The 6,536-nt window shown below is 38.6% G+C and overlaps 1 pseudogene; it reads left to right on the top strand.

Moving 5' to 3' along the window:
- Window positions 1–413: 413 nt before the first annotated feature.
- Window positions 414–5,773, top strand: LOC107712373 (tRNA wybutosine-synthesizing protein 5-like; annotated as a pseudogene).
- The last annotated feature ends 763 nt before the right edge of the window (window positions 5,774–6,536 follow it).

Raw genomic sequence — 6,536 nt, 5'->3', positions numbered from 1 at the left:
CCATCATGTTTTCTTCTACGTTCCTTCTTCTTTTGCTTTTTGACCTTTCTGCTCCAGTCCTTTTGTATGCCTTCGACGAGAAGATCATCAAAGTGAATTTCTAGTTTACCTGGTTCATTGTCACAGTTTCCAATTGAGAATTGATCGGGGAAGGGAAATTCCATATTATTTATTGGATCATCTGATTCTACACATTACATGTGATAATTTTTCACATCTTACGCCCTGGGTGAGGAACTACTAAAATTGATGGTTACCATATTGGGGAGAGTGAGAAAAAAATAAGCCAGAGCTTCCCTCTGAGCTTCTTGTGATGAAGAACAGAAAGGTAACATCTTCAATGTTTCACTGAAAAAGCCACTGTTGTCTCCTATTGCCCCAAGAAAGGGGAAAATGTCATGCTAATGAGCAGTATGCACAAAGATGCTGATCTGAGCACCAGAGAAGACAGAAAACCACAAATAGTCCTGGACTACAATGAGACAAAGGGAGTGGTTGATAATCTGGACAAGGTCTCAACCACCTATAGCTGCCGATGCATGACTGCCCGTTGGCCCCCCTTCGTTTTCTTCAACATCATTGATAATAATAATAATAATAATAATAATAATTCATTTATATAGTGCTTTTCTAAGCACTCAAAGCTCTTTACATTGTGAGGGGGGATCTCCTCATCCACCACTAGTGTGCAGCATCCACCTGGATGATGCGATGGCAGCCATAGTGCTCCACAATGCCCACCACACACCAGCTTATTGCTGTAGAGGAGAGAGAGTGATGAAGCCAGTCAGTAGATATGGGGATGATTAGGAGGCCATGATGGTCAGAGGCCAATGGGCAAATTTGGCCAGGATGCCGAGGTCACACCTCTACTCTTTTCGAAAGACATCCTGGGATTTTTAATGACCACAGAGAGTCAGGGACTCGGTTTAACGTCTCATCCAAAGAACGATGCTTTTTGTCAGTATAGTGTCCCCGTCACTATACTGGGGCGCTAGGACCAACACAGACCACAGGGTGAGCACCCCCTACTGGCCTCACTAGCATCTCTTCCAGTTTTCCCAGGAGGTCTCCCATCCAGGTACTGACCAGGCACAACCCTGCTTCAGTGGGTGACCAGGCGAGAGCTGCAGAGTGATAGCTGCTGGCAGTGTGAGCTCCAACAATGCCTTTGTGTTATGGAGTGAAATAAGCAAGGACTGGAACAGCAGAAAACTGCGTTGACGGAGGATTTTCCTGGAGCAGCTGGGTTACGAGCTAGTGAAACCTCATATCGAGAGAAGACGGTGCCTTCCAAGAGCATCATAGGCTGCTGCAACTGTTGTGAATGACATCCAAATGGAGACACACACTCACTCTGCAGGACTGCGGCTCTCCAGGACCAGAGTTCGCCACCCCTGCTCTAGTGGTTCAAATTTAAATGTTTATTTAAAGGGCTATTTTAGTAGTCAACAAAGAAATGACCTGACAAATCTTTAAGTAAAAAAAATCATATTCTGGAGGTTTAAATTGTTGGGGTCAAATTGACCACAGTGAGGAAAAAATGTAAACAGATTTTAGGGTAACGGGAGGGTTTTAAAACATATTTCTGTATTTCAGGACACTGCCATTTGACAAGTTTGTTCAGAGGGCTGCAGAAGCAAATCACTCAGATTTCTTCATTAGTAAGGTTAGTTACCTTTACTGACATGCCTATTACATTTTGATAAGGTGATTTTTTTAAAGTACATTTTTGTAAGATTTTTAACATTCTATTAGACAAATAATAGGTTATTCAATTAAATTTAAATAAATTACACAGTGACATCTCAAGCTAAATTAATACATAGCGGAAGGATGTAATTGTGCCTTAAAACCTGCACCCTAAGATAAAATGTTATCTTGGATCTTCTTGTTCCCAATAGGATGAAAGCTATTACTTGCGCTCACTTTGAGAAGATGTTCGCAAGGATTGCTTCTAGAAATGAAGATCCCACCTGTTCAGCACTGTAGAGTTTCATTGAAATATAGGCTGTAATACTGTATGTGTACAAAGTTATTTTATTTTGGTTATTTCAGTTAATATGCTGAATTGCCCACCTATTTTCAATATCTTTCAGAATCTTATTCACTGTATAGGAGGCTTGGTTAATATTCTTGTCCTTCCCTTTACAGGAGCCAACTGATTTAAGGAAGCAGTTATCTGAGCTGGCAGAGGACTTCCATATACCCCAGTTCTTTGAGCCAGAGCAGTTTTTCTCCAGTGTCTTTTGTATCAGTTCCCCTGGTCTGCACCTGTGGACACACTACGATGTGAGTTTTTTCCAGTTTAATATAATGTTACATAATCTTTAAGAAATCATTGATTTGGTACTCAAGAAATCTTTAATATTATTATCATAGTTGAAAATGGTCATGCTACTTTATGAAATGTGGAAACTGCAATACATTGTTGTTTCTTTGATGAATTCTTTGATTCTTTGATGAAGAACAAGTTTAAAGAACAGTATTACAATTATTTAAAATAGAAATCTTAATGCTACAAATGTTTTTGCTGTCATTTTTGATCAATTTAACACATCCTTTCTGAATAAAAATATTTATTTCAGCAAATAAATTCATTGTGACCCCAAACTTTTGAAGAGTAGTGTATCGTCAAATGTTTTGATACCTAGAGTAAATGCAGTTTTCTTTAAAGTATAGGGGATCCAACTCCATCTTTCTATCCATCAAGGCATCCTTAGTGTAAAAATGGCTGAAGACCCCTAATTGATATAACAGGAATGCCATGTTTACCCTTGTTATGCATATTTTGATGTTTACTATCAGGTAATGGACAACCTTCTAGCTCAGGTTACAGGAAGAAAGCGTGTTGTTCTCTACAGCTCCAAAGATGCCCTCCATCTCTATCTCACAGGTGATCCTCTGTACTTCATAAAGGTTGTGTTGAAATAGAATATATCCTATCCTATCCTATGTATATGGGGGGGATACAAATGAGCTGTTGCTCCCCACCCCACTTTCCGGAAGAGGTCTGTTCCTTTACAGCTTGTGCCAACAAGAGTATCAGTATCAGTAGTCCAACCAGGCCTCTACAAGTTATGTCTTCTACTACAAATTACACCGGTCACAGATGGACTGTTATTTATGACTTTTATTTTGGAAGGACTGCTAAAGTGCATGTACATGCATGAACAAATTCCACCATTATCCACACTCACAATCTAAATGCCGGCAAAATAACATGCAGAGTAGATGTGTGGGTACTTTCCTGTTTATGTGGTGTAATATGCCATTTGCTGCCCTCTGCTTAGTGTAGTTGTTTTGTTTATATTTTTTTCTTTTGTTGTTTGTTTTGTATTAATGTTTTGTTATATGATGTAGCATTTAAAGAAAGCCCACAAAACTCTTTTACACGTTAACAGTTTATTTTCCATGTAAAAACTGCAGTACTTACATTTTGGGCCACCTTTCACATGCCAAACCTGTAGTGATGGGACGATTGATACCGAGGCCCCGATGCTCCGTCGCAGTTTTCAAAGCACTATTCTATCACACACATGCTTGTATCGAAATGACAATACCACATTATTGATGACGTTTGAAGCTTCGAACGTCATGCAGTATCGGAAGGTCGGGACAGCTGGTTTGAAAAAAACGGCGCTTCGCATGACTCTTGTGTTTGACTTTACATTGACTTGTGTGTGTGTGTGTGTGTGTGTACACTTATTTGGGATTCAGTAGAATAGTTTAGAATAGCCTCAACACTAGACAGAAACTGAATGCACATCACACCTCTATTGCATTTTATCACATTCTATAGCTGGGGTCTCGGAGACCCCGAACAGCTCACCCAAAATATTTTTGCTACTAATAATCACACACTTGTATATTTTATATTATTGATCAATATGTAAGACACGCATGACACAAGTTGGCACAGATTAAAAACTTTTTCAAACCATCCTCTAGGTTAAGGTTAGATCCATACAGCAAAAACTACTGGGCATCCGCACATCAATATAGCGTAATTTGTCTCAAACTGTAGCCTACAACAATAATTACTATTTTTGCATTATTGTAAGGGGTAGGTTTAGGGTTGGGGTAGGTGTAGGTGTAGACGTTAATAAAACACAATGTAATGGGTAGAAAATTAAATTTATTGTTAGCTTCCGGTTTTGCTGTATCCCTTCTAACCACAACCTATGGCCACAACCCATCCTCTGTCTGCTCCGCGACGTTTTGTTAGATTTGGTGGAGAAACCAAGTCTGACCACCAGATGTCGGTAATGCGCACTGTGTTAAAGGCTTCGCGTAACGAACCGTTTTTCGGCACAATTTCATGAAAGCCTCAAACGGTTCAGAAAGCCTCGTTTTCCCATCACTACAAACCTGTATGCATGGGAAGCTGCCATATTTAAAGCCTCCATTTGCCCAGTAGGAAGGGCACTTCCATTTTTAGTGACATCACAGGGGGGTGAGATCAAGAAAACTTGAAATTCTAATGCATTTCGTTTGCAATGTTTGTGAATAGCTTGGTAATCCATAATGGGATAGCCTACTTATGTTGCATGCTAGTACCAATTGTCTTATGTATTTGGGTAGTTTTACCTTGTTTTTACATTGTTCACCTCTACATGGTATGTTCTAAAAGTGGGCGGAGCCTAACTCCATAAAAGAGCTCTTGGTAGCCATTTAAAAAAACAAAAACATGTTGGAAACTTTTCACGTGCTTTCACATGCTTATGTATTTTTGGGCCTGGATTGGGCATAGTCAGATTACACCCGTGAACATCTTGTAAATTGTTTTGTACAGTTTCTGTATATAATTTTTTTTTTGGGAACCACAAATTCTGCACTGGAATAAACACCCTGGACTGTATTTTTTTTCCCCTCTCGTCACTGATTTTACATCATCTTTGCCAGTACATGCTAACACCTCCTATAACGAAACAGTTAGGGAATGTCATGAGAACCCCTCCACAGAGAATTACTGATGTCATCACTAGTACTGCTCTTCTTCTATTTCACTTTTCTTTTGTAGCTTCACTGTCATCACCTAGTGATAAGGCATACCGATTGTATAATATAGATAAAAATGGCAGACTGTTTGTTTTCCAAAACTGTTTTTTTATTTATTTGTATTTTACCTGTGAAGCTCTACAGTAATAGTTTATTTTATTGCAGATACAGATAGGCATAGGTTTAGGGGGAAGGTTTTGTAGCTATAATTACACTTATAATAAAGTGAATTTTGTATAATAGTTCCCCTTTAAATTATGACATTGTTATCGTTTTTTTAGGTGACAAGTCTGAAGTTTTGGACATTGACACTCCTGATCTGCAGCTTTATCCTGAGTTTGTAAAAGCATGTCGTTACGAGTGTATTCTAGAACAAGGAGACCTGCTCTTCATTCCACATCACCATTAAAGAATTCTATAAATTGTGAACTACCCATGCATATAAGTGTGCTCATATCCTGAAGTAGTGCTGAATTGCATTCAGAAAATTGCTATTTTTGTAAATAATTAATTTTGAATTACATTTCCTTAGCTCTTTGGTTTCACAATACCCTGGCTCTCGAGTTTGGAGTTGGTGTCAACGTGTTCTGGAAGCATCTGCCACCTGATAGTTATGACAAGAAAGATCCATATGGAAACAAAGACCCAGTAGGAGCTACTCAAGCCCTGCAGTGACTGGAGAGGACTCTTGGCATCTTGGAAGAACTGCCACCTGATTATCGTGATTTTTATGCTTGTCATATGGTGCTGCGGATTCAAAACCGGGCGTACTGTATGAAGACAGCACAAAGAAATTCAGACACAACATAGATCTCTCACTCATCCACTGAAAATGAGAAAAGAAAAGAGATGGAAACCTTTTCTGTATTGTTACATTTAAAATTAATAGCAATGTCTGATGAATGGAGCATTCAATGAGGAAACTAATGAGATGTCTCTTCAGCCACCAAGTTTCCATACTCTTGCACGTAGACTAACCAAGTCTCTGTCCCACAGTTACACAATTTCTTTCTGTTATGATCTTAAAACGTAAGATTTAATTGAGTTTGTCAATTTGGAAATGATTTATCATGACTAGAATGTGATGTCACTGTGCTTATTTGTGATAACTATTGTATTTGTGTCTAATTGTGCATATTAATGATTTTTGTCAGATTCAGTACAATGTTTTGCTCATTTTGATGCAGTCATTTGACAGTGTTGACAATCTAGATAAGTCTTGAAAAACTACCTGGACATGATGCTTTGTGCTATGTTGTAATGTTCCACAGTGCATACTGTATATATTGTGACATATCTATATTAAGGTACATATTATATGGTGAGGTAGCCATTGTTGGTATGCAATGAAGAGAGTCCTGTCCTATTTACCACTTCAAGCTCTGAATTCTGATAAAATGGTTACGTTTTTCCCCCCCGGCGCAGTAGGGTTACAATAAAACTAAACTTTTATAATTTTCTTTCTTCTTCCACTTTGCCACAAAAAAAGTCCAGATGTGTGCAGATTTTAAACCACATATCCTTGATTTATTTCC

The sequence above is a fragment of the Sinocyclocheilus rhinocerous genome, unplaced genomic scaffold (genome assembly GCF_001515625.1).
Source record: "Sinocyclocheilus rhinocerous isolate Xijiao unplaced genomic scaffold, SAMN03320098_v1.1 scaffold29052, whole genome shotgun sequence".
Lineage (NCBI taxonomy): Eukaryota > Metazoa > Chordata > Actinopteri > Cypriniformes > Cyprinidae > Sinocyclocheilus > Sinocyclocheilus rhinocerous.
The sequence above is the reverse complement of the archived record's forward strand: the minus strand, read 5'-3'. Positions and strand labels throughout refer to the sequence as shown.